The 18155-nt window shown below is 44.4% G+C and overlaps 1 protein-coding gene and 1 long non-coding RNA gene across 5 annotated transcripts in view; one reads left to right on the top strand and one right to left on the bottom strand.

The window, feature by feature from the left end:
* The window catches only part of PLXDC2 (plexin domain containing 2), a 372398-nt gene that overhangs the window by 51514 nt on the left and 302729 nt on the right, over window positions 1-18155 (top strand). The gene's annotated exons all lie outside the window — the stretch shown is intronic.
* On the bottom strand, window positions 3359-9997 carry LOC143677842 (uncharacterized). 4 transcript variants are annotated; one of them, XR_013172943.1, is made up of 6 exons: window positions 9729-9997; window positions 9297-9394; window positions 5623-5767; window positions 5343-5397; window positions 4660-4859; window positions 3359-4162 (listed from the first exon to the last, which is right to left on the bottom strand). It is a non-coding gene; the product is annotated as an uncharacterized LOC143677842 (long non-coding RNA). The 4 variants fall into 4 exon arrangements; XR_013172931.1 differs by having other exon boundaries at window positions 9297-9997; XR_013172950.1 differs by lacking the exon at window positions 5623-5767 and having other exon boundaries at window positions 9729-9990.

The following is an 18155-nucleotide window of genomic DNA, read 5'->3' as shown; positions in this document are numbered from 1 at the left end:
CCCCAGGTGGTGTCAGTGCGGCCAGCCTGCTGGCGTGGGTGCTGCCCGTGGGGGGCCCTGGGCTCTGCTCTTTACCCTTGCCCTTGTTGGATCCACACCAAAGGCCATGGGTGGGAGCTTCCACTCTGGGCCCGGTCTTTATGGATGGACGACGCAGTCGCAGCTCAGCGGGGTCACAGGTGGGGCCGGGAGGTGGTGGGTCCGCAGGTGGGGCCGGGAGGTGGTGGGTCCGCAGGTGGGGCCGGGAGGTGGTGGGTCCGCAGGTGGGGCCGGGAGGTGGTGGGTCCGCAGGTGGGGCCGGGAGGTGGTGGGTCCGCAGGTGGGGCCGGGAGGTGGTGGGTCCGCAGGTGGGGCCGGGAGGTGGTGGGTCCGCAGGTGGGGCCGGGAGGTGGTGGGTCCGCAGGTGGGGCCGGGAGGTGGTGGGTCCGCAGGTGGGGCCGGGAGGTGGTGGGTCCGCAGGTGGGGCCCGTAGGTGGTGGGTCCGCAGGTGGGGCCGGGAGGTGGTGGGTCCGCAGGTGGGGCCGGGAGGTGGTGGGTCCACAGGTGGGGCCGGGAGGTGGTGGGTCCGCAGGTGGGGCCGGGAGGTGGTGGGTCCGCAGGTGGGGCCGGGAGGTGGTGGGTCCGCAGGTGGGGCCCGTAGGTGGTGGGTCCGCAGGTGGGGCCGGGAGGTGGTGGGTCCGCAGGTGGGGCCGGGAGGTGGTGGGGCCGCAGGTGGGGCCCATAGGTGGCGAGTTGCACGTGGACCCAGCAGTGGCGGAGCTGAGCCTCACAGATTACCCTTAGCCACATCTCCTTCCATGTCCACGTCTCCGAGCCTCAGACAGTCATTCACTAGTTCATTCATTCATTCCTCCATCAGTTATGAAATGCCCACTCTGGCCAGTTCGCCAGCTCCCTGAGGTGAAGGCCAGGGAGTCTGTGGTCCCAACAAGGGGTGGCTCTGGGTTTTTGATTCATTTAAACTTTACAGTCATGATGGAAAATGGCTTTTTCAATCAAGGATTGCCAAATCATGCTTTTTAGAAAACATGCAACCATGTTTAAGCGAATAACATGCAATTACTTAATGCGGTCTATGCTCTCTCGCTCGTAGAGCAGTTGGGTGTGTACGCAGGGGGATCGTTAGTGCTTTTCTCTCGCCTGCGCTGTGTCCCCAGGGCACACCAGGCCTGTTGCACGAGCCTCTGCGACCTGCAGCGTCAGGGAGACTCCGCAGGCAGCTCACTCTCTCGCTCTCCTCCTGGCTGCTCCTGGGGATGCCTTTCTCTTGACTCTTGTTCTTTGGCCGCCAGAGGGTCCCACCCCACCTCCCTCCTGTTTTACCCGCCCCCTTCCTCATTCCCCACCGTCCACCCTCTCCAGCTGCCGCCCTCAGCCGTTCTGTCTCTCAGCCATCAGCAAATCCAACCACCCCGTTAAAGGAGTTAGAATATAGCACCCCGTACTCCATTACCTTTTTAAAGCACAGCGTATTGGTATGTCTAGTCTCTGTTGTAATGGAGCGATATACTGTCAGCTCTGCATCACTCTGTCTGGTCACAGCCTCGTGACTTCTCTGCACTGAATTTTCCTGTGTTGTGATTTGGAGCGTACTCACCCCTGGCTTCCCTGATCTCTCCCAGCACGACCCTTTCCCTCTTTCCCTCTTCTCCTGCTTCCCTTCCAGGATCCCCTGTAATGATCCCCTGAACTTGCCATCCCCACCTGTTTACCCGCCCGAGGAACTCTTGGGTGGCATAGCAGAGGGTCCACGGAGGGGAAGGCTGTCTTTGCTGAGCCGCGTCTTCGGCACCCCAGCACCCACTGAAGGCGTTCCACCTCTGCCTGTGCTTTAGAGCTCCCTGCTTCCCCCACGTAGGGTTTATTTTACATTGTCTGCCTTTGGGGCTGTTGTAAAGCTAGCCACAATGGAGAAAACTTCTTTATGTTTCTAGGCTAAATCTGTTTAGTTGTTATAACTTATTTTTGAAGCAAACTCAAGTCTAATAACCTAAAGAATTGGTTTTAGCTTCCAGGTCTGAACAAAGCAAATGTCAAATGCTATTGCATATGAAATTGCTTCTTGGGTTAAAAAAATGGGTTTTCATTTTCCCAGAATATTAAGAGATCCTTACTGAAACTAAAAATAGCAGCACCTTCTACTCATGTTTGATTGCTCCCTCTTGAATTTGCTTGTTTTTTGAAAATAAAGAACTCATGCAAAGTGATGCTTCCTTTTGTTAAAGAAAAGCAAGGAATTTTAGGATTCCAGAATAGTTTGTAAACAGGGCACAAAGAAAATTTCAGGTTACATTACTTTTTATTTTATGTTTTAAGACTCATGCATGCAACAGGTCACAGGATCTTGCTAAATACTTTTCAAGTACTAATGGCAACTGATCCTTAGATCTTGGCTCTCTGCCAGCCTCTGTAAAAACTCTTATGCAATTCTCAGTGACCCCAAGGAGTGGTGCTGTCTTCATCTCATGCCATGAGGGAGCATCTGAGGTATCTGAGGGCAAATGGCTGGCTTGTCCAAAGTCACACTGCTGTAAGAAATCGAGCTGGGGCCCAAAGCCAAGGGTGGCTGGTCCCCAGCGGCCAAGCTCAGCTAAACCCACGGCTGGCTCATGACATCGCAGGCCGAATGGGTGCCTGCTGCAGTCCTTCTGCTTGTGGACGTTTGGCTCGTGGAGTCGAGTTGGAGTTGGTGAGCAGCAGGTGCACGGCCAGCCAGCCCTGTCTGCTACAGCTTTGGTTGCCCTGAGTTCATCACTCAGGGAATTCCTGCCACTTTGGCGCTGGCCATAAAAGTGCAACCGTGAGCTAAGAACCTGATGCAAAGGTGGCAAACCTCTTCGAGCAAGACTGCTCCCTGTGCTCCGGATTCCTCGCGCTCTCTCCCCATGCCGGCCCCATCCCGTGCTGCATCCCTGGGTTCCCTGCTGTGAGGACACAGCCCAAGGCCCCAGGGCAGATCTGTGTATCTCTAAATAAAACCTTCGGTGAATGGAACACGCCGGGGCCAGGACAACCCACAGGGGGAGGCGTTTCCTCCATGCCCTTGCCGTGCCCCGGCCGAGGGGCTTCCACTCCTTGCTGAGCTGTGCCTGGGGAGCGGGTGCCGGGCTGGGTGCGCTCTGGGCGTTCCAGGTCTGGGTTGACTCTGTCTTATATCCCGAGGGCCTGGCGCTGACTGTCCCCAGAGAAGGGTCAGGATCCTGCTGTCCTTTGGCTTCTCGGCGGGCAGGCTACAGATTCCAGGAGAGGCCGCTGATGCCACGCAGGCCGGGCCGTGGATCTGGCTGGGGCAGGGGCGTGTGTGTGATTTAAAATTACAATCTGTGCACACTGGCATGAAGAGCCGCCAGCCCCAGCCCCAGCCTGTGATCCCACGAGGTAAGGTCTCCGAAACACCTTCTATCCTTGATGTTTGTTGTAGGAAGCAGCAAACAGCATTTGGAGAAAATTAATCCGATCCCATCTAGTCATTTCATTGGTTGAAGTAGCTGTTGGCTTATAATAAAAGTGATCTGTGAGCTACTTAACTTTTACACAGTGAATACCGGTGCTTGCACTTTTATGGTGTTTCTCATCAACCCCTGACTGTCTTTAGAAAGCCATCTAACATAAATCAATTGAGGAGATGTTTTCTCTCTTCAAGTCTGGTCATAAACCGCCTTTGATGGCATAAGGCTTGTTTTAAATCAGGTGGAAGTTCTGCACAAACAGATGGGTCTGTGTCCAGTGTAATAGCTCCCATAGCAAGGCAGCAATCCATCTGAAATTAAGGGCTGTGCTTGCAAAGTGTACGTAAGGAGCAGCTAAAATGACCTTGGAGGCTGAACCAAGTGTAAGGGCCTCTGGCAGGTCGCGAGGCAGACCCTCCCAGCCCTTCACCTTCTCACCGGGCGGCAGAGGGAGACGCAGCCGCTCGTAGCTGCTCAAGGTCCCCAGGCCCTTCCAGCACGGGTTCTTCTCTGGAAGCCCAATAAGTGAACTTTTGGAGCTGAGATCTGAATTTTCATGGTAGATTTCCTAAGTGACTGGATCACTCAGGGCCAACTGTGCTGAAGCCTCCCCTTTGCACCCCCTGGCCCCCCCCAGATGTAGTTCTGGGGTCCAGTGCCTATGGGCATAAAGCCAGAGGAGTGCCCTGGAGCACAGGGCTGTGAGGGATCATCTGCGCAAAGAGAAAGGCATGTTTTAATAAAAAGAGAAGTTTGTCAATTGTTCCCAAAGTGCCCACAATCCCAGAAATCCCCAGGAAACCAAGTGGCTGGAAATTTCCATTTTCTAGCACAATCCTAAGAAGTAGAAGGATCAGCTGAAGGCTTTCGCTTTGCATATTTATCTTCTGTAATTAATTGAACTGAAAAAATACCCCCAAACATCAAATTATGACATAAATTATTTTCCTGGACTACTGTGGCACTAAAGCTGTGTTTGTGAATGGACCAGTGGGCACGTGACATGAAGGCCTTCAGGTGAAATAATCACCTCCTTCTATCCTGGCTATGTGTATACAACTTTCCCTTCTCTTTAATCTACAGACCCACTTAAGAATTTTCTTCTTATATTATATCTGGAAGTATTAACACAAATATCCATCTTAACTTATCCAGTGTCTGGCAGGTACAACTGGTAGAAAGTTAACAGCAGCCATGAAACTAGATTTACCACCAACAACTAAATTGTATTTAGTTGGGTTGGCACGTGTGACGTGTGGCCCTCGTCCGCCCTCCTCTCCTTCCACACCCATGTGCCTGGCTATCCCCTCTCCACTGGGGGAGAACTGCTCCAACTTCTCATTGCTGGGATCGGCAGGTCATGGAGTATCTGCTGTTTGCCTTCAGCCACCTTTGGCCACCTTGTCTGTGCTGGGAAATAGGAAGAAATAAAAAGATACAGAGAGAAAAACGATGGACACAAAGACCTGTTAATGCATTAGCAAGTAGGAAGAGGGCTTCGTTTTCTCTCTGTCCCCAAAGACCCTCTACTCCTTTCTCATTTACTTCTCATTTTCATCTGGAGAAGCTCCTCCAGTCTCCTTGACACCCTTTATTTCTCTGGAGTTTGCTCTTTAAAGAGCATTTGTGCATTACATTTGTGGAAAATGTGTCCACTTCATTGATACATTAAATAGTCAAGCGCTAAGAATAAGTTACATAATATCCCATTTCCTTCTCCATCAGGTAGTTCACAGACCTGCTGGCCCTGCATTCCCTGCTTTGAGCCCTCCTTTGGGAGTTAATATTCAGTCCCTTACAGTGCCAGCTGCTCCTGATTAAGACATCACATCTACTGAATTATCACAGGATACTTCAAGTGCATATATTCCACGAGAAGCAATACTTACAAACCATATCAAGTAGCCTCAAAAAGGACCTTTTCTAAGGCCAGGTCACTGCAGACAAACTAGAGAAAGGAACAATACTTGTGACTATAAGTTTTAAATATATATTTGGTCTGAAAACTTCACACTAGTTGCCAAATGTGGAAAGATGATAGGATATGAAGTTTTCATTATGTACAAATGCAATAAATGTTTGTTACATATTTTAGATTTCTTTTAAAACATTCATTCATTATGCAGAATATTTTATAAAATTACAACAGTGTTGGTTACAAGCTCTGACTCACCTACTCAGATTTTATTTTATTTCCAAATCTGTATAGTTCATGGACTAAGGACTTTTGGTTATTAGGTTCTTGACCCATTTCTTATGTGGTGAGAGCTTGATTTTCATTCTAAAGAGTCTTCTAGCTATAGCATATTGGGGAAAATCTGTATACATGAAAATATGAAATATAGTTCACTTCTTAGATAATTCAATTTGGCCACAATAAAGTTATTTCTTTCTATATTCCACAAAGGGAAATTTAATGATTGTTCCCAAGGGCATATAAGAAATGGGATTTTATTTGTCTACTTATTTATGTAAGTACATAATTTCATATGTACTTTGAAATTATACCATAAGCTTGAAAATTGTACCATAAGATTGTATTATAAATAAATGCAAATCAGAATCAGAGAAACTATGGAGGAGAGGGGGTGGGGGGTGGAAAGTTGTGTTTGGGAATGACAGTTTTGGATATGCCTTTCCCCAGGAAAAAGTGAAAAGCAAAACGAGCCTTTCCCCAGGAAAAAGTGAAAAGCAAAAGTGAAAAACAAAAAACTTATATGATTCACAACATCCATCAGGAAAATGTTAGCCATTTCTTTAAAAGAATAACAATCTGTCTTCAGTTCAAGAATCCCAGTCTGTCCTCAACTCAAGAAGAATAAAGTCTCGTGTCCTCTAGTTTCAGGTCGATGCGGGGGACAGGATCCTTGGAAACATCCCTGTGGTGGGGGAATCAGGGCTTCTCTAGGCTCTAGCTCAGGGCCTCTCAGTACCAGCCAAGGGCCCGTGCCATTAGGAGAAAGGTTTGTAAATCAAGTAAGAATCCCACAGGTGAGGTAGCTTCTTTGACATCTGTAGAGTGACTTCACAGAAACAGGACATGACATCTGCTCAAGTCTCCTCTCCAGCTGGTGGCCCAGTGAACAGGAAATTCTGCTGCCATGTGTGCGAACAGGGCTTTTATGTCATCAACAGCCGTGTCTGCAGGGACTCTCCGGGGCCCTCAGGCGCATCCCATCGCCCTGTGCCCTCATCCGGTCCGTGGTGGGACGTGGGCACAGCTGGACTCCATCTCGGTGGACTCGGAGCCCAGGGAGCCCTGTGGTATCTGCCTTGTTGGTGGTGGAATCTCATTTTCTCATCCCCTTGTTTAAGTGCAGGATGGGTGGATTCCTGGATTATTTTCATCTTAGCTGTAGCCATGAATCCAAAAGGTCACTCATTGGAAATTATTCAGTTGGAGGCCAAAATAAACATGGTTTAAATGTCATGCTCTCCAACGGTTTGGATATATTAGGGTATAAAACCTTTTGGTAAACTGGAGTTTCTTAGAGTTCTCTGTATGAAGATGATTTCCCTCAATTGGGTTTTTGATAGGCTTTGGGGAACAGGAAGTTAAAGGTCGTATCTCTTGCAAGAGTTCAAAATGAGACATTCTGAGTAGATGATTTAGGGAAGACTCACACACAGAAAGACCCTAGAGTGTGTGGTAGGGTAGGTGGTCTAGTGATATTGTGTCAGGGTCAGGACCCTCTTTAACAGTCTGTTCTGGATTGGTGCTTGTCCGACACAGGCCACTACAGTGACAGCAAGTTCTCAGCCACACAGCTCCAGCTGGGTGGTGGTGCCGGCTGAATACCTCATAGTGGATGCTCCTTGACTTACAAACCTTACACTGAAGTTACAAAATATCTGCCCTTTATAATGGGGTCACTGAGGAGAGAACATATTAGTTTTGGACCTATCTGCCAAGCATCATGATTTACTTTCCGAGTGGATGGTTTTAGGACAGCCTGTCTGCAACAGTTTGCCAGTAGGAGCAGTTGTTCATTAGGAGCATTCCTAGTTCATCCACTAATGCAGGGAGCATTTATTATGCAACTAGAGCATGCCCAGGCAATGCTCTATATGCCTAGGGGTACAATAGTGTAAAAAATAGCTGCCAACCCCACCTCTGTGGAACTGATCATTTATTTAGCCGTGGGAGGCAGACAAAACATCAAAGTGATTGAAATGCCGTGTGAAAAATGATGAGTGCTAAGAGCAAACCAAAGCCGTGGAGGGAGAGGAAATGTGTGTGTGTGTGTGTGTGTGTGTGTGTGTGTGTCTTTGTGCCTCTGTGAGTCCACCTGACGCTCTGACTCTTCCACGTGGTGGCGGGGGGGTTCACAGCCGGTGTGAGCAGGCTGCCCTCTGCTAAGTGCACCTTGGTGCATGCTCCCCGCGGGGGTCCCTGACCTGCAGGTCACGTTAGGTGGGAGGTGCACAAGTGGGAGCTCCTGGATTTCCCCCGTGCTGGAGCTTCTTGGCTGAGTCTGTCTGTGCAGACTGTGCATGGCACGTGATCAGACACTTTACCAGTTAACACGGAAACATGGAGAAATGTGGTAATCTGGGAATAAAATTATGAAAGTCAACCTGAAAATGGGTGGATTCAGTGGTCATAAGCAAACAATGACAGCAATGCCAAAATAACCGTATCCTAGCAATGGCGCATGCACACCGCCAGGGAAGTGATGGGATTTCAGCTCCATCACCAGAACGGAGAAGGCACTCCCAGCCATATGAGTGTCCCTAAATCCCGGGCTTCGCCAGGGACAGTGACGTTTCTTATGGAAAACATTTCAGTGGAAAACACACCATCCGTTTCCATTTTTTTTTCTTATATATCCCTTAAAAGAATAAGAATCATAAGTTTCAATTGCTACTGTTGGAAAAGATGTAATTTCTAGATGTAAAAATGTTATATCACTTTTTAAAATGAATCCAGTATGAATAAAATACCATAGCAATGGTATTTTAATTCCCCAATAGTCATAAAAACTGAGACTAAGATCTTAATAGTCAGAAATTTTGCATGCCTTTTTTTCCCTTAAAATCATGTTCTGTTGTAATACTTCCCACAAATTTAATACCAACATAGTATATTTTATGCTTGAAAAACTTTTATTGATCAATTTATGATCATTTTGCAATTAAAATGCATCTGTAAATTGAAATCTAACATTTTAATAGTCTTCTGTGACCATAAATCCCAATATATTGAATTATTTCTGTAGGTTATCATTACAATTGTTGCTTTTAAAGCCACATTGATCAAAATGTCATATCTTCTATATTCTCATAAGTGATAATTAAACAGAAAAAGCAAGAAACGATTAAAAAATACATATCTGAAAGAGATGGATGGGGTAATGCTTAGGGGTCCCTGATTCGGGAGCTTCTACAACCTGGGTATTTTTTATTGTCTTGCTTGTTTCCCATGTGGTTGCAACACTTTTAAGCTATGCAGCACAGATGAGATAAGTGTATGCTCAAGGAGGGTAGCCTTAAGAAATGGTAAATGTGGAATTTTAGGATCAAGATGACAAGTGTTTGGGCAGGCCACGGTGGCTCAGCAGGCAAGAACGCTTGCCTGCCATGCCAGAGGACCCAGGTTCAATTCCCAGTGTCCATGTAAAAAAAAAAAAAAAAAGTGTTTGAACAACATTGATAAACACTGATATATAGAGACTCTACCAATTATTGGGCAATTTGTCTTATATATATTTTCCTTTATTCCCCACAACCTCTCTAAGCTTACATCAGAATATTACCCACAGGTCTTTCCACATTTCCAGTTTAAAGGGCTGTTCTAAGGAGAGAACACCGAAAGCTCTAATTTTACCATGCGGATGACAAACTTACCCTTCTTTGCTGAGCATTGTTGTATTGCGATCAGTTAATTTTCCTGAGTTTTGACTTGAAGATCACGAAGTGACTTTCAGATTATAATGTGAAGTTCCCTTTATATCATAAGATAGAGGAAAGAATTTGCTAATAGAGCAAATGGTCTTTACAATAGTTTCCTATGGTGTGCATAAATTAAAATAGTGGCGTGTCGGCTTTATTTCAACCTTGAGTTTAAAACATTGTTAAGTTATTGATCTACTGTAACCCAGTTTCTACAGATGAACACCAAAGCTCATGACATGGAATCTAATGACTAGTCTCAACAAAGCCGAGAGTCCCTGAATCAGGGTCTCACATGAGATAACTATTGTGTGTCAGAAATTTTGAACCATGATCCTTATTTTAGAAAACTTAATCTCTATAGGCAAGAAAGAATTACAGAAGTACATAAGGCATTATGATGATGATGATGGTGGTGGTGGCGGTGATGGTGGTGATGCTGCTGCTGCTGCTGCTGCTGCTGGGGATGGTAGTGGTGGTGATGCAATGGTGACGATAAATGATGATGATGATAGATTATGGTGATGATGATGATGGTGATGACGATGGTGATGGTGATTGTGATGGTGGTGGTGATGATGATGGTGATGACGATGATGATGGTGATTGTGATGGTGGTAATGATGATGATGGTGATGACGATGGTGATGGTGATTGTGATGGTGGTGATGATGATGATGGTGATGACGATGGTGATGGTGATTGTGATGGTGATGATGATGATGATGGTGATGGTGGTGGTGGTGATGGAAGGATGATGAGATGATATGGTAGTTGTGATGGTCATGGTGGGGATAATGAATCGCCTTCAGCAATACTTTGTCTTAACAAGGAATCATTGTAAGAGCTCCCTAAGCTCAAATGCTCTGAGGGCTATAAATGTGAGTGTCCAGAATATCTCTAAAGGACTCATTGGGGTATCATATTATAGAGGCATGTCTAGTTAGGAGGCTGGAATTATAGTCACCCCTCTTTTAGGAAAGCTCTGGTGAGGAAAATAAACCCAGTTTTTGCATTTGTGTCAGTCAGCCACACACACTCACAGCTGGTGTGGGATAGAATGATTAGTAAACTGTGGTTTAATGTGTATATCAGCTAAAGTTTGAATGAATTTGTACTTGTACATTTCCTTCTTCTTTGGAAACAAATTAACCATTGTCTAGGGAGTAACGATGATGAAGATGATGGTGACCACCACATAGAATACTTAGTAGGTTTCTCCTGTGTTTTCTAAGCCCTTTAAACAAATGCCCTCATTGAATCTTCACAACTGCACCACCAGGCAGAAATCCACTATCTGCGTGAGCAAAGGGAGTCACGAGGCCTGAGTGAGGTTAGAATCCACTTCTTCTGCCAAAAAACAAAGGACCGGGTCCTCCTGGGCAGAGCTGATGACTCCCCTTTCCTTTCCAGGCACTTGAAACTTTGAGAGCTATCTCTTTTCAGATTGCTTGTTTTCCAGTTTGTGGGGAGGGCTTGAGGTTGAGCGGTGTGGGAGAGCTGAGGAACTGCATGAAAAGCCTAAGATAGCATGTTCCAGTTTTGACCTCGCCTGCTACCCCTGTCTAAGAATTTCACACTGCCAGGTTCACTCCTCAACTCCCTCACACCTCCCACCCTCCTCTTGGACACAGGATGCAGCAGTGACCAGGGACCAAACCTCACGGATCTCATCATGCTGGACGAGCATGTGCACACATTAACAAGCGTGCATGCCGAAAACCAAAGCCAAATATGTGAAATGACGCAGCAAGCCTCTGGTCACGTGGAGATGGTACGTCTGCTTAGAGGAATGACAGTTTGGAGACCACATGTTCACATGTACTTCATCTACACGCGTTTTAAGATAAAATGCTCGGCCCACCTAAACACCTGATTTATTTAAACTCTGAACTTTTTTTTCAGTTTTCTTGGGCATAAGTTTAAGTAAAGCCATTTCAACTCTGTCATTCAAAAATCTCTAAGGTAGTTGTTTTGCCCTATATAATTTCCCACTATTTGAGTCAATTTGTAACAGTTAAAAATCAAAATGTCAGCCTCAGTAAAGCTTTTGCTAAATATCCTGGGCATTGGAAGTGTTAGGTTTACATACCCAAAGGCAGAGCTGTGGGCACTAGAAGTGGTCAGGCTTCACCTTATAACTATGAAAATCTGAGTAGAGAAGTGAAATGAGTCCCCTTTGGAGCCAGGACAGAGGGTGTCTAAGCCAGGTGGAAGCCACCTCCTAGTTGAGTCTTTCTCATATGCCAAAAAATACTCTCTCTCCTGTTTTTAGCCCGTTAAAGAACAAAAGTACTTTTTCAGTGAGATGTATTGCAATATATTTTGGATTATAGGTCGCTACTTAAAGTAATCTCATATATACATATATATATCATATAGATACATAATATTTAAAAGCATATGTTCTTTGTAAGCTAATTCTCTTTCTCTGACTTTGAAATTCCAGTCTGCTGCATCTCAAAATATTTCCCTGAAGATATTTCCTTTAAAAAAAAAGTCTCCGCTCTATCTTATTTTATTACTTTTGTCATTTTCCCCCGACTTAGTTTATTTTTCTCAAGCTGACACCACATGTCCTTTTGACCCGCAGCACCCCGCACTCGGGATGAATGCCCCTGCAGCGCTGCTCCTGCTTGGTATTCTGCAGAGGTCTCCGACCAAGTGAACGAACCCAACGAGCCGAGAGCTGCACGCCTCGTCTCAGCTGCGCTCCTTCTCCCGCCACTTAGCGGAGATGAAAACTTGCCCTTGTTCTTTAAGTATAGAAATGTAGATTTTTTGTACAAGCTCATCCTTGAAATCAGTTTGACCAAACGGAAAGAAATCGGTCTGAAGTCACTGCCCCCTCCTCACCCCGGTCCCAGTTGAATATTCCGGTAAATTGTCTAGCTTTCTCAGGGACTGGAGATTTGCAGTGACATGGAGACACTGGGATGTTGAGAGATAAGTACCAAAATCATTTATCGAAGTCCCTGATGCAGGTGAGCATGGGCCTAATCTGGAATCTGTAAGACTTGGAGACAATGTCTCTCAGGGACAAATTCCCGTCACTGGCCCGTGGGGATAATGGCCTTGTCACCTGTTCACAACAGATTTTGGTGACATCTGTTTTCTTTGCTTCCCTTTAAGGTCATATTCTACTTGCTTTAAAGACATCATATTTAGCATTATGACTGATTTTGAACACTGCCACAGTGGCAGAAATGATGGAGTTATGAACAATAAAATACAATTATGAGCTAGTTAGAACATTCTGTAACTAAGCCATGATCCTTTTGATCAGTGTCCAGTGATCTAATTGCATTTTTAAAAATTGCTACCACTTCCGAATTTTGTGGCACAGAAATCTAGGAAATACTGAAGTTCTGTTGCACTAGAACTATTCCTTAAGGCAGTGTAATTATCGGAAGTCCAATGTTAGAAACCATGTTTTCTTAAGCTTTGACCTGAGAGAACTTAAGCTGTGGTTATGGAGATCTCACAAGTATTTAAAATACCTGAATATTTTGTAAAATAGCAGCACACAATTAATTTAATTGCAGTAAGAAATCTTATGAATATCAGTTTTGTTCCTATTAATAAAATTGCTACTTCAAACTTAAATATTAGGTTATTTAGTATTAGGTTTCAACTTCATTTTCAATTACTCATTTAGCAACTCATTTGATAACTCATTTCCTAAAGTTAAGTTAAAATTCAGTGTAAATTTTTGAATCCCTCTGCATCACTGCTCTCTTTAGGTCAATTTTGATGGTTGAAAATCATTAAACCTACCAGCTTTGGGGTAGTGGTATGTCAGTAATCAATGATGTATAAAATGAGCAGGCTTTAGGATGCCTTTGGAGGGTATAGTAATATTTCTGAAAAAAAAAATTTGTTCTGTTTATCTTTACAAGTATGTTTTGTAATAATCGTCTTTTGCTCTGGGTCATTAAATCTGAAAATATTAAAGTCAATTTTTAACTATCACTTTTAATTTTAATTCTATACAAACCACATGAGTCAGAGCTGTTAAAACACACACATGTACATATAAATACAAACTTATAAAAATGACAATTATTCTAGAAAGGAAAAGAAAAGATCTTCCATTCACCACCAAAAACAGAAGATGCAAATACACAAAGAAATAACAAAAAAAAGGGAGAGAAAGAGATAGAGAGAGGAGGGGAAAGAGAGAGAGGGAAAGAGAGGAGAAAGGAGGAAGGAAAAGAAGCAGAATAAACCAAATGGGATTCCCTGAGAAACCATTTTTTGTTTCTTTTCTCAACTCTTTTTGTTTTGTGGAATATTAAATACCAAATTGCAAACCTTACTTATCTCTGCCATTCTTTCTTTCTCCTTCTGTTTTAACCTTTAGATATTCTCTATTTGCATCTTGATTAATTTACCAGTTCTCTCTTATTTTTCCTTGAGAATAGCTGTCTACAGCAGAAGACTGTGGTATGACAAAATGTTTCGGATCACTCATGAGAAAGGGAGCTTGCAACATGTGGAAAGGTCAAGGTCATGTTCCGTTTCCATTTTCAACTTTTATACCAAAACATTTGTAAATTAGTGAAAGGAGAAACATAAAAAACAAGAGCTTTGTCCTTCTATATAGCTACTTCATTTATCCTTTTGAACAACCTGTGAATTAGGCATGATCAGTCCTATTTTTCCAAATGTGAAAAACTGAGGTTTAGACGAACTCTGAAAAATCTGAAGCCCAGGTCGGCGCTAGGAAGTGCCATAGACAGGTTCCACTCTCAGGTATTCATGAGGTTTTGTTATGTCTTCTTGGTGCACTGATGATTCCCCCATTGTGTAGTGACCCTCTCAGTCTCAAAGTTTCTTTGGTATAAGGTCTACTTTATCTGATATTATTATACCCACTCTAGTTTTTTATTGTTGTTTGTTTGTTTTTTTGGCGCATGGTCTGGAAATCGAACCCGGGTCTCCCGCATGAAAGGCGAGCATTCTACCACTGAACCACCTGTGCACCCTCTAGGTCTTTTTTTCATTGGTGATTGAAGGGAGAATCATTTTTCATCCTTTGACTTTCAACCTGTGCATATCATCGTATTTGAAAGTGTTTCTTAAAGATCCTATAGAGTTAGGTCATGTTTTCTAATCCACTCTGTGAATCTCTGTCTTTTATTTGGTGTATTTAGAGCACTTATATTTAATGTAATTATTGATATGTTATTAAGACGTACGACTGCCATTATATTATTTGTTTTTTACTTGTTTTATTTTTTATTTCCTTTTTGCTGCCTCTCTATGGGTTACTGGAATATCTGTAGTACTTCATTTTGCTTTTTCTATAGTGTGCTTGAGTGTACTTTTTATTTTGATCTTAATGGCTACTTTGTTGATGACATTTAACATCGGAACTTATCACAGTCCACTATTATCAGCATTTCTTCCCTTCAAGTGAAAAGAAGGAAATGTACCACCATTTATAGCCTTTTGCCCTTCCCCCCTTGTAATCTTAAATATCTTCTTTATATATTGGCTGAGAACATATGTATCTTCTTTCTATATGTTGAGAGGGACACAAGAAAATACTGTAATTCTATTTTCAACCTTTTTCCTTTTGTATGGTCAGGCACTGGGAATCGAACCTCCAGCATGGCAGGTGAGAACTCTGCCACTTAGCCACCATGGCCGACCCTTTTTCAACCATTTTAACACAGTTTTAAAAACTTGAGGAAAGATGGGCAGTCCATTTCATGCACCCATATATTTACCATTTTGGGTTCTCTCTTTATTCCTGGTGCTTCAGGTTTCCTTCTTTTGTCATTTATTTTCTGTTCAAAGAACTTCACTCAGCATCTCTTTTAAGGCAAGTCACTGGGTCGTTCCTTCAATCTTGAGGGTCCTCGACAGTCTGCTATGCATTTCCCAAAAGCAAAATAAACATCAGGTAGGGGATTGGTATGAAGAGGAAGCTTTCCCTTGTTATTTTTTAATAATACAGTTGTATGGATGGATAAGAAATCAAAGTCACAAAAAACTCATGTAAACATTACAATAGTGATGGTACTAACAATTGTTTACAGGCACTGTGCTAAGCTACTTCCTATTTCACATCTTACTGCACTATGACATGAAAATTATTATTATCTCTGTGGCATGGACTAGGAAATTGAGGCTCAAAGTCAAATTTCACAGAGCAGTGTGGTGGTAGGGCTGGAATGAACCCAGTGTATTATAAGTAAGTATGTAAAGTCCTGAAAATGGGACTTTATGAGTGTTATTATTTTTTGTAATGTAGAAGACATTCTGGATTCTTCAGCTAAGAGCAAAATTCCATGTGTAAGCAGAACCCAAGGGAGCTTTCTAGCAGCAGTAGTTAAATATAATCTCTTGGTCATGCAAGAGTGGGGATATTTAGCAGTAATAAAAGTGTACCAGTAGCTCTCCTCTATGAAAGGCTCACGTGTGGGATAGCTGCTGGCTGACTTATGTCCCCTAGGTTAGAAGGCAAGGACTTTGCATGTCCCAACGCTTCTCAGAAATCCAGGGGGGAGCTTACCCAGCACATGCCATCATCTGGAGCCCCCCTCTCTTCCTCGATGGTGGGGCTGGGCTCAGCTTCCAGCATCTTCATGCGAGAGAGACACATTCCCTGAGCCTGCTGGCCTGGGATCCGCAGGCCGCTGTAGCTGGATTTGGACATTTTGTGTTCTTGGTGGGTTGCAGTTTGCTTTACGCATGGCCGGAACTTCTTCTAAACTGAAGTATATTTAAGATCCATCCTGAGGTTGATTATCCAAAACACCACAGAAACTTAAATCCTGCTTCATGCCCATGGAATTACAGAATCCCCTTTGAATTTTGGGCATATATCTCCCCCAGATGTTTTCGGAATTCTTTAAAATGTCTTTTCCAATTAGGCCCAGATCCTCTTAGCAAGAAAAGTAACTGTAGTTCGCAGTTAGTAAATGTGCATATTCATTCCTGGTGCCTGCCCATGCAAAAAAAAAAAAAGAAGTATGCACGTTCAGTCTGAATTTTAGTAACTGTTGTCTAAAGTTCAAGCTGCTCATGTTTACTCACATCAGGAAGAAAGGATTCAGACAACGTGGTCTCCTAGCGACCTTTAATTTTCCAGAGCTCTGTGTCAGCAGCTGAACAAACTTTTCAAAGAGTATTTAAAACCTGCACATATGAAAGCATTGCAGTAAAATGAATTAAATCAATATACACTGTGTGAGCTTCCTCTGAATAGCACACCATCAGGAGAAGCATCATGATCCGTGCTTGCCTCGCATCACACCACTGAGCCAGATTTGCAAAGTTCACAGCCCTGGTTGTGCTGGCAGGATGCAGACTGGGCATGCTGTATTCCTTCTTGCACATGAATCAACGGGGAAAAGAGGGGCCCCTTTCTCCTGTCTCTGGAGTCAGCTCTTATGGGGTTAGATGGAAGTTCCCACATCCATTTCAGCCACTCGGCTCTGCTGCTGAGGAGGCTGTGTGTGTGTCTTTCCCCCAGATGTGCTAATTCCTGGGCTCAGATGGGCTGCACTGAGCAGGGCAGGTTCGTGTGGTCGTGTGTTTTAGTGGGGAGGTTCGCTGTGGGAGGGCAGGAGGGCTGCAGGTCTGAGACCTGCGGGGGTTCTGGCAGAGCCAGGAGGTCCCACCCAGGGCTCTTAGAAAAGAATGCAGTTACTCTGGGTTGCTGTAGTTGAACAAAAGCTTCATGGAGGGGCAGAGATCCTGGCAACCTCAGTGAGGCGTGGCCGCATCAAGAATATGATTCAATGGTGCTATGTTCCCATGGTAAGGAAATCCACAAAGGGAGGGTGTCGTGAGGACGACAGATGGGCAAGGTGGACTAGTGGGAGCTGTGTCTGCTGGCACCAAGGAGGGCAAGCTTAATGCTGAGCACATTCATGCAACTATTTTTAATTAAATAACATGTTGCCCTTTTGCAAATCTGAAAACAACACATATAGAGGCCTGGCTCAGTATGAGTAAGTTGAAAGTTGTGAACGTGTGAAAGAAAAGTAATGTATTCATTCAGCTATTGTTTTCCACCCTGGGAGACTAGCACTTCTGGAGTGGAAGTACAAGTACCCAGGAAATGGATGATTATCAACCTTTCTTACCCCAAGCAACAAATGCTGCTTCCTCAAAAGGCACACGCCGAGGCCACTTCCCTCAGTGTCATGTGTCGGACTGCCAAGCATTTCTAACCCGATCCGAGCTGGAGGACATACAAGCATCATTAAATAACATGCTAAGGGAGCCTCACTGTGTCCTAGAGCCCTTTGCAGAATTTGTCAGCATGGACGGCCTGGATAGTGATTGATAAGTTTGATGGATTAGTGCCAGTGGCAGGAGGGAAACCTCGTGCCTCGGTGTAAAGGTTCTCTGCTGCATTGCCTTGTGCCTAGCATGTGTGGGGACATGTAAATACAGGTTCTAGCTCTGTGTAAATCTCTTCTCATTGTTCCTCGTGGTATGCATTTGAAAACTTCTGTCAGTCTATGCAGTGTGTAGAATTCTGTTCCAAAGAGGTTAAAATAAAAATCTCCCTTAAAGGCACTTTGGCTTTGATTCGTATTGCCAGGGCGGTTACAGTGCTCTGCTCATTTTCATTTGCAGAAAAGCCTCACTGAAAAAGAGACATTATCTTGCATGCAGGCACTTGCTGGAAGGAATGCAGCTTGCTGGCAGAGCCTGCTCGGGTTGCCAGCGTGAAGAGGAGCCTGCGGAAAGCCATCTGCGGCTCCCAAGGCCTGCGGAAGGCTAGTAGCAGGGAGGATAATTAATTGTTAATTGTTTTAGGGAAAGTAATTAGCAAATTGAACTGACACT

The sequence above is a fragment of the Tamandua tetradactyla genome, chromosome 1, assembly GCF_023851605.1.
Source record: "Tamandua tetradactyla isolate mTamTet1 chromosome 1, mTamTet1.pri, whole genome shotgun sequence".
NCBI lineage: Eukaryota > Metazoa > Chordata > Mammalia > Pilosa > Myrmecophagidae > Tamandua > Tamandua tetradactyla.
The sequence above is the reverse complement of the archived record's forward strand: the minus strand, read 5'-3'. Positions and strand labels throughout refer to the sequence as shown.